Source organism: Mustela lutreola, chromosome 3 (genome assembly GCF_030435805.1).
Source record: "Mustela lutreola isolate mMusLut2 chromosome 3, mMusLut2.pri, whole genome shotgun sequence".
NCBI lineage: Eukaryota > Metazoa > Chordata > Mammalia > Carnivora > Mustelidae > Mustela > Mustela lutreola.
In genome coordinates this window covers 99,834,857-99,844,299 of record NC_081292.1, presented here as the reverse complement: position 1 = coordinate 99,844,299, position 9,443 = coordinate 99,834,857, and positions in this window count along the sequence as shown.

The following is a 9,443-nucleotide window of genomic DNA, read 5'->3' as shown; positions in this document are numbered from 1 at the left end:
TGGCAGGAACAGCGGGCGTGTGGCAAGACAAGTGTCATCCTCTCCCTTTGCGGAGAGAATGAAGCCTGGCTGCAAAGGAGACACGAGGGTACGACTAGTCAAGGCGCGTGTGCTTCGCTCTGAGGAAGGTGTCTGGGCAGAAGGCAGGCCTGTCCTGTGCCTCTGGTCCCAATGGGACTGCGTCTCCTTGGCCACCTGTCCCTAGGGCAGACTTGGGCTTGCCACCAGGCTCCATACCCGGAACTCGCATAAAAAGCTCCCTGCAGGATGGTCAGTCAACGCCGTATTCCAACACAATGTGGCAGCGTTGTCGGTGGAGCTCTCCCACAGCTCTTCTTCCCTGATGAGACAGAGCGAATGCCCAAAGGCTTGCTGAGGAAGCAGCAGCGAAGTGCGGTTCGCGCCAAGTTGAAAACCCCTGCGAGAGATTACGTCGCTGGGAAATCAGAGTCGGTTCTGTGGGCTGCTCTTTCTGCTTGCCTTAGCCTAGTATTCGCAGCACACAGGTGAAACCCGCATAGAATGAAGCTCTCTGCCCGGGCATCCCCTCTGGGAAAGCACAGCATTCTTTGGGAAATCAGAGTCGGGTTTGGGGATGGTGCTTCTCCTTGCCTGAGCTTGTCTCACAGCACAGTGTAATAAACCCGCATGGAGCGAAATTCTCTTTGTCCGTGCATCCCCTCTGCCTGAGAGAGAAGCGTGTTTGCGCCTGTGGAAACAGTGTTAAGGAAAGGGACACGTCTCTCACTGGGCTCCACAGCAGCATGTCAGGGGATGGCGCAGCACGTCGCCCCGGGAGTATTTAAGGTGCCTTGGCCTTGCCGTTGGGAAACGGTCATGAAGCAGGAGAGCCTGCCATGGCAGGAACAGCGGGCGAATGGCAAGACACGTGTCACCCTCTCCCTTTGTGGAGAGAATGAAGCCTGGCTGCAAAGGAGACACGAGGGACGACTAGGGCATGGGCGTGTGCTGCACTCTGAGGAAGGAGTCTTGGCAGAATGCAGGCCTGTCCTGTGCCTCTGGTCCCAAGGGGACTTCGTCTCCTTTGCCAACTGAGCCTCGGGCAGACTTGGGCTTGCCACCAGGCTCCATACCCGGAACTCGCAGATACAGCTCCCTGGAGGACGTGCAGTCAATGCCGTATTCCAACAAGATGTGGCAGAGTTGTCGGTGGCAGTGGTTGTGCTGAGGATGGAGTGGGGACGGTCCCGACAGCTCCCCATCTCAGTGCACGGGCGTTGTGAAGGGAACCTGCTGCCTCTCCTCTCCTGTGGGAAGGCACTGGCCTAGTTCCCCAGTCAGCCTGAGTGCCGGAGCAAAAGGCCAAGCCATGCCTACGCCGAGAGATGGTTGTGGGCATAGAGTGCCATCCTAGGCCACGCACGCTGCTGCAAGGCTGTGAATGTGTCTGCTTAGGTCGACTTGTCAGGGTGAACTCAGGGCGCGAACATGGAGCCCGGGAAAGAGAAGCCCAAGAGGCACCAGCACTCCCGCAGCTCTTCTTCCCTGACGCGACATTGTGAACGCCCAAAGCCTTGCAGATGGAGCAACAGCGAGGTGCGGTTCGCACCAAACTGAAAACCTCTGCGAAAGCATAGCAGTCGCTGGGAAATCAGAGTCGGTTCTGTGGGCGGCTTTTGCTGCTTTCCTTAGACTAGTATTCATAGATAGAGGCTAGAAACCCGCATAGAGCGAAAGTCTGTTTGCCGGGACATACCCTCGGGGAAAACAAAGCATTCTTTGGGAAATCAGAGTCGAGTTTGTGGGATGCTGCTGCTGCTTGCCTGAGCTAGTCTCCGTAGCACGATGTAAGAAACCCGCATGGAGCGAAATTCTCTTGGCCCTAGCATCCCTTCTGCCTGAGAGAGACGTGCTTTTGCACATCGGCAAAGGGCCTAAGGGGAAGGGACCAGTCTGTCACTGTGCTCCCCAGGAGAATGTCTGGGGAAGGTGCAGCACGTTACCTGGGAGAAGAGAAGGAGCCGTTGGCCTTGCTGTCGGGAAACGGTCATGAAGCAGGAGAGCCTTTCATAGCAGGAACTGTGGGCGAGAGTTAAGACAAATGTCACTCTCTCCCTTGTGGTGAGAATGAAGCCTGGCTGCAAAGGAGATACGAGGGACGGCTAGGGCATATGCGTGTGCTCCACTCTGAGGAAGGAGTCTGGGCAGAAGGCAGGACTGTCCTGTGTCTCCGGTCCCAAGGGGACTGCCTCTCCTTGGCCACCTGTCCCTAGAGCAGACTTGGGCTTGCCACCAGGCTCAATACCCGGAACTCGGGGAAACAGCTCTGGAGGACGTGCAGTCAATGCCGTATTCCAACAAGATGTGGCAGAGTTGTCGGTGGCAGGCGGTGTGCCGAGGATGGAGTGGGGACAATCCCGACAGCCCCTCAACCCAGTGCACGGGCGTTGTGAAGGGAACCTGTCGCCTCTCCTCTCCTGTGGGAAGGCACTGGCCTAGTCCCCGAGTCCGCCTGAGTGCCAGAGCAAAAGGCCAAGCCATGCCTACGCCGAGAGATGGTTGTGGGCATAGAGTGCCATCCTAGGCCACGCACGCTGCTGCAAGGCTGTGAATGTGTCTGCTTAGGTCGACTTGTCAGGGTGAACTCAGGGCGCGAACATGGAGCCCGGGAAAGAGAAGCCCAAGAGGCACCAGCACTCCCGCAGCTCTTCTTCCCTGACGCGACATTGTGAACGCCCAAAGCCTTGCAGATGGAGCAACAGCGAGGTGCGGTTCGCACCAAGCTGAAAACCTCTGCGAAAGCATAGCAGTCGCTGGGAAATCAGAGTCGGTTCTGTGGGCGGCTTTTGCTGCTTTCCTTAGACTAGTATTCATAGATAGAGGCTAGAAACCCGCATAGAGCGAAAGTCTGTTTGCCGGGACATACCCTCGGGGAAAACAAAGCATTCTTTGGGAAATCAGAGTCGAGTTTGTGGGATGCTGCTGCTGCTTGCTTGAGCTAGTCTCCGTAGCACGATGTAAGAAACCCGCATGGAGCGAAATTCTCTTGGCCCTAGCATCCCTTCTGCCTGAGAGAGACGTGCTTTTGCACATCGGCAAAGGGCCTAAGGGGAAGGGACCAGTCTGTCACTGTGCTCCCCAGGAGAATGTCTGGGGAAGGTGCAGCACGTTACCTAGGAGAAGAGAAGGAGCCGTTGGCCTTGCTGTCGGGAAACGGTCATGAAGCAGGAGAGCCTTTCATAGCAGGAACTGTGGGCGAGAGTTAAGACAAATGTCACTCTCTCCCTTGTGGTGAGAATGAAGCCTGGCTGCAAAGGAGATACGAGGGACGGCTAGGGCATATGCGTGTGCTCCACTCTGAGGAAGGAGTCTGGGCAGAAGGCAGGACTGTCCTGTGTCTCCGGTCCCAAGGGGACTGCCTCTCCTTGGCCACCTGTCCCTAGAGCAGACTTGGGCTTGCCACCAGGCTCAATACCCGGAACTCGGGGAAACAGCTCTGGAGGACGTGCAGTCAATGCCGTATTCCAACAAGATGTGGCAGAGTTGTCGGTGGCAGGCGGTGTGCCGAGGATGGAGTGGGGACGGTCCCGACAGCTCCTCATCCCAGTGCACGGGCGTTGTGAAGGGAACCTGTCGCCTCTCCTCTCCTGTGGGAAGGCACTGGCCTAGTCCCCGAGTCCACCTGAGTGCCAGAGCAAAAGGCCAAGCCATGCCTACGCCGAGAGATGGTTGTGGGCATAGAGTGCCATCCTAGGCCACGCACGCTGCTGCAGCCTTGTGAATGTGTCTGCTTAGGTCGGCTTGTCACGGTGAACCAGGGCGCGAACATGGAGCCCGGGAAAGGGAAGCCCAAGAGGCACCAGCAATCCCGCAGCTCTTCTTCCCTGACGCGACATTGTGAACGCCCAAAGCCTTGCAGATGGAGCAACAGCGAGGTGCGGTTCGCACCAAGCTGAAAACCTCTGCGAAAGCATAGCAGTCGCTGGGAAATCAGAGTCGGTTCTGTGGGCGGCTTTTGCTGCTTTCCTTAGACTAGTATTCATAGATAGAGGCTAGAAACCCGCATAGAGCGAAAGTCTGTTTGCCGGGACATACCCTCGGGGAAAACAAAGCATTCTTTGGGAAATCAGAGTCGAGTTTGTGGGATGCTGCTGCTGATTGCCTGAGCTAGTCTCCGTAGCACGATGTAAGAAACCCGCATGGAGCGAAATTCTCTTGGCCCTAGCATCCCTTCTGCCTGAGAGAGACGTGCTTTTGCACATCGGCAAAGGGCCTAAGGGGAAGGGACCAGTCTGTCACTGTGCTCCCCAGGAGAATGTCTGGGGAAGGTGCAGCACGTTACCTGGGAGAAGAGAAGGAGCCGTTGGCCTTGCTGTCGGGAAACGGTCATGAAGCAGGAGAGCCTTTCATAGCAGGAACTGTGGGCGAGAGTTAAGACAAATGTCACTCTCTCCCTTGTGGTGAGAATGAAGCCTGGCTGCAAAGGAGATACGAGGGACGGCTAGGGCATATGCGTGTGCTCCACTCTGAGGAAGGAGTCTGGGCAGAAGGCAGGACTGTCCTGTGTCTCCGGTCCCAAGGGGACTGCCTCTCCTTGGCCACCTGTCCCTAGAGCAGACTTGGGCTTGCCACCAGGCTCAATACCCGGAAATCGGGGAAACAGCTATGGAGGACGTGCAGTCAATGCCGTATACCAACAAGATGTGGCAGAGTTGTCGGTGGCAGGCGGTGTGCCGAGGATGGAGTGGGGACAGTCCCGACAGCTCCTAATCCCAGTGCACGGGCGTTGTGAAGGGAACCTGTCGCCTCTCCTCTCCTGTGGGAAGGCACTGGCCTAGTCCCCGAGTCCACCTGAGTGCCAGAGCAAAAGGCCAAGCCATGCCTACGCCGAGAGATGGTTGTGGGCATAGAGTGCCATCCTAGGCCACGCACGCTGCTGCAGCCTTGTGAATGTGTCTGCTTAGTTCGGCTTGTCACGGTGAACCAGGGCGCGAACATGGGGCCCGGGAAAGGGAAGCCCAAGAGGCACCAGCAATCCCGCAGCTCTTCTTCCCTGACGCGACATTGTGAACGCCCAAAGCCTTGCAGATGGTGCAACAGCGAGGTGCGGTTTGCGCCAACTGAAAACCTCTGCGAATGCATAGCAGTCGCTGGGAAATCAGAGTCGGTTCTGTGGGCGGCTTTTGCTGCTTTCCTTAGACTAGTATTCATAGCTAGATGCTAGATACCCGCATAGAGCGAAAGTCTGTTTCCCGGGACATACCGTCTTGGAAAACAAAGTATTCTTTTGGAAATCAGAGTCGGGTTTGTGGGATGCTGCTGCTGCTTGTCTGAGCTAGTCTCCCTAGCTCGGTGGAAGAAACCCGCATGGAGGGAAATTCTCTTGGCCCTAGCAACCCTTCTGCCTGAGAGAGAAGCGTTTTTGCACATCGGCAATGGGCCTTAAGGGAAGGGACCAGTCTGTCACTGGGCTCCCCAGGAGCATGTCTGGGGAAGGTGCAGCAGGTTACCCGGGAGAAGAGAAGGAGCCGTTGGCCTTGCAGTCGGTAAACGGTCGAGAAGCACGAGGGCCTGCCATGGCAGGAACAGCGGGTGGGTGGCAAGACAAGTGTCACCCTCTCCCTTTGGGGAGAGAGTGAAGCCTGGCTGCTTAGAAGACATGAGCAGACGTCGAGGACAGGGGCGCGTGCTCCACTTTGAGGAAGCAGTCTGGACAGAAGGCAGGGCTGTCCTGTGCTCCTAGGCCACCAGTACATAGGGGAGGCGTGGGCTTGTCACCAGGCTCCGGGCCCTGGAGTCGCAGAAACAGCTCCTGGAAGGACGCGCAGTCAGAGGCAGTCTTCCTCCAGGGTGTGGCAGCGTTCACGGGGGCAGGGTGTGTCCCTGGAAAGGAGGGCCAGTTACCCGTTATTCCCCATTCCGGGGCGCGGGCGGTGTGCAGGGATCCTGTCGAATTTCCTCTCGGCTGGGGAGGGCACTGGCCTAGTCCCCTGTCCACCTGAACGCCAGAGCAAAAGGGCAGGCCTTGCCTTCGCCGGGAGATGGTATTGTGATCCGAGTGCCATCCTAGAAGACGCACGCTGCTGCAGGGTTGAGGCTGTGTCTGCTTATTTCGGCTTGACCATGTGAACCCAGGACGCGAATATGGAGACCGGGAAAGCAAGGCCCAAGAGGCACCAGCTGTCCCGCAACTCTTCTTCCCTTCATCGACGGAAGCCCTGCTGAGGAAGCAGTGGCGAAGTGCGGTTCGCTTCAAGCCCAAAGCCTCTGCGAAAGCACAGCATTCGTTAGGAAAACAGAGTCGGGTTTGTGAAATGCTGCTGCTGCTTGCCGGAGCTAGTTTCTGTAGCACGGTGGAAGAAACCCGCATGGAGCGAAATTCACTTGGCTCTAGCATCCCTTCTGCCTGAGGAGAAGAGTTTTTGGACATCTGCAAAGGGCTTGAAGAAAGGGACAAGTCTGTCACTGTACCTCCCAGGAGCATATCTGGGGAAGGTGCAGTACGTTGCCCGGGGAAAGAGAAGGAGCCGTTGGCCTTGCTGTCGGGAAACGTTCGTGACTCAGGAGAGGCAGCCATGGCAGGAACAGCGGGCGTGTGGCAAGACAAGTGTCATCCTCTCCCTTTGCGGAGAGAATGAAGCCTGGCTGCAAAGGAGACACGAGGGTACGACTAGTCAAGGCGCGTGTGCTTCGCTCTGAGGAAGGTGTCTGGGCAGAAGGCAGGCCTGTCCTGTGCCTCTGGTCCCAATGGGACTGCGTCTCCTTGGCCACCTGTCCCTAGGGCAGACTTGGGCTTGCCACCAGGCTCCATACCCGGAACTCGCATAAAAAGCTCCCTGCAGGATGGTCAGTCAACGCCGTATTCCAACACAATGTGGCAGCGTTGTCGGTGGAGCTCTCCCACAGCTCTTCTTCCCTGATGAGACAGAGCGAATGCCCAAAGGCTTGCTGAGGAAGCAGCAGCGAAGTGCGGTTCGCGCCAAGTTGAAAACCCCTGCGAGAGATTACGTCGCTGGGAAATCAGAGTCGGTTCTGTGGGCTGCTCTTTCTGCTTGCCTTAGCCTAGTATTCGCAGCACACAGGTGAAACCCGCATAGAATGAAGCTCTCTGCCCGGGCATCCCCTCTGGGAAAGCACAGCATTCTTTGGGAAATCAGAGTCGGGTTTGGGGATGGTGCTTCTCCTTGCCTGAGCTTGTCTCACAGCACAGTGTAATAAACCCGCATGGAGCGAAATTCTCTTTGTCCGTGCATCCCCTCTGCCTGAGAGAGAAGCGTGTTTGCGCCTGTGGAAACAGTGTTAAGGAAAGGGACACGTCTCTCACTGGGCTCCACAGCAGCATGTCAGGGGATGGCGCAGCACGTCGCCCCGGGAGTATTTAAGGTGCCTTGGCCTTGCCGTTGGGAAACGGTCATGAAGCAGGAGAGCCTGCCATGGCAGGAACAGCGGGCGAATGGCAAGACACGTGTCACCCTCTCCCTTTGTGGAGAGAATGAAGCCTGGCTGCAAAGGAGACACGAGGGACGACTAGGGCATGGGCGTGTGCTGCACTCTGAGGAAGGAGTCTTGGCAGAATGCAGGCCTGTCCTGTGCCTCTGGTCCCAAGGGGACTTCGTCTCCTTTGCCAACTGAGCCTCGGGCAGACTTGGGCTTGCCACCAGGCTCCATACCCGGAACTCGCAGATACAGCTCCCTGGAGGACGTGCAGTCAATGCCGTATTCCAACAAGATGTGGCAGAGTTGTCGGTGGCAGTGGTTGTGCTGAGGATGGAGTGGGGACGGTCCCGACAGCTCCCCATCTCAGTGCACGGGCGTTGTGAAGGGAACCTGCTGCCTCTCCTCTCCTGTGGGAAGGCACTGGCCTAGTTCCCCAGTCAGCCTGAGTGCCGGAGCAAAAGGCCAAGCCATGCCTACGCCGAGAGATGGTTGTGGGCATAGAGTGCCATCCTAGGCCACGCACGCTGCTGCAAGGCTGTGAATGTGTCTGCTTAGGTCGACTTGTCAGGGTGAACTCAGGGCGCGAACATGGAGCCCGGGAAAGAGAAGCCCAAGAGGCACCAGCACTCCCGCAGCTCTTCTTCCCTGACGCGACATTGTGAACGCCCAAAGCCTTGCAGATGGAGCAACAGCGAGGTGCGGTTCGCACCAAACTGAAAACCTCTGCGAAAGCATAGCAGTCGCTGGGAAATCAGAGTCGGTTCTGTGGGCGGCTTTTGCTGCTTTCCTTAGACTAGTATTCATAGATAGAGGCTAGAAACCCGCATAGAGCGAAAGTCTGTTTGCCGGGACATACCCTCGGGGAAAACAAAGCATTCTTTGGGAAATCAGAGTCGAGTTTGTGGGATGCTGCTGCTGCTTGCCTGAGCTAGTCTCCGTAGCACGATGTAAGAAACCCGCATGGAGCGAAATTCTCTTGGCCCTAGCATCCCTTCTGCCTGAGAGAGACGTGCTTTTGCACATCGGCAAAGGGCCTAAGGGGAAGGGACCAGTCTGTCACTGTGCTCCCCAGGAGAATGTCTGGGGAAGGTGCAGCACGTTACCTGGGAGAAGAGAAGGAGCCGTTGGCCTTGCTGTCGGGAAACGGTCATGAAGCAGGAGAGCCTTTCATAGCAGGAACTGTGGGCGAGAGTTAAGACAAATGTCACTCTCTCCCTTGTGGTGAGAATGAAGCCTGGCTGCAAAGGAGATACGAGGGACGGCTAGGGCATATGCGTGTGCTCCACTCTGAGGAAGGAGTCTGGGCAGAAGGCAGGACTGTCCTGTGTCTCCGGTCCCAAGGGGACTGCCTCTCCTTGGCCACCTGTCCCTAGAGCAGACTTGGGCTTGCCACCAGGCTCAATACCCGGAACTCGGGGAAACAGCTCTGGAGGACGTGCAGTCAATGCCGTATTCCAACAAGATGTGGCAGAGTTGTCGGTGGCAGGCGGTGTGCCGAGGATGGAGTGGGGACAATCCCGACAGCCCCTCAACCCAGTGCACGGGCGTTGTGAAGGGAACCTGTCGCCTCTCCTCTCCTGTGGGAAGGCACTGGCCTAGTCCCCGAGTCCGCCTGAGTGCCAGAGCAAAAGGCCAAGCCATGCCTACGCCGAGAGATGGTTGTGGGCATAGAGTGCCATCCTAGGCCACGCACGCTGCTGCAAGGCTGTGAATGTGTCTGCTTAGGTCGACTTGTCAGGGTGAACTCAGGGCGCGAACATGGAGCCCGGGAAAGAGAAGCCCAAGAGGCACCAGCACTCCCGCAGCTCTTCTTCCCTGACGCGACATTGTGAACGCCCAAAGCCTTGCAGATGGAGCAACAGCGAGGTGCGGTTCGCACCAAGCTGAAAACCTCTGCGAAAGCATAGCAGTCGCTGGGAAATCAGAGTCGGTTCTGTGGGCGGCTTTTGCTGCTTTCCTTAGACTAGTATTCATAGATAGAGGCTAGAAACCCGCATAGAGCGAAAGTCTGTTTGCCGGGACATACCCTCGGGGAAAACAAAGCA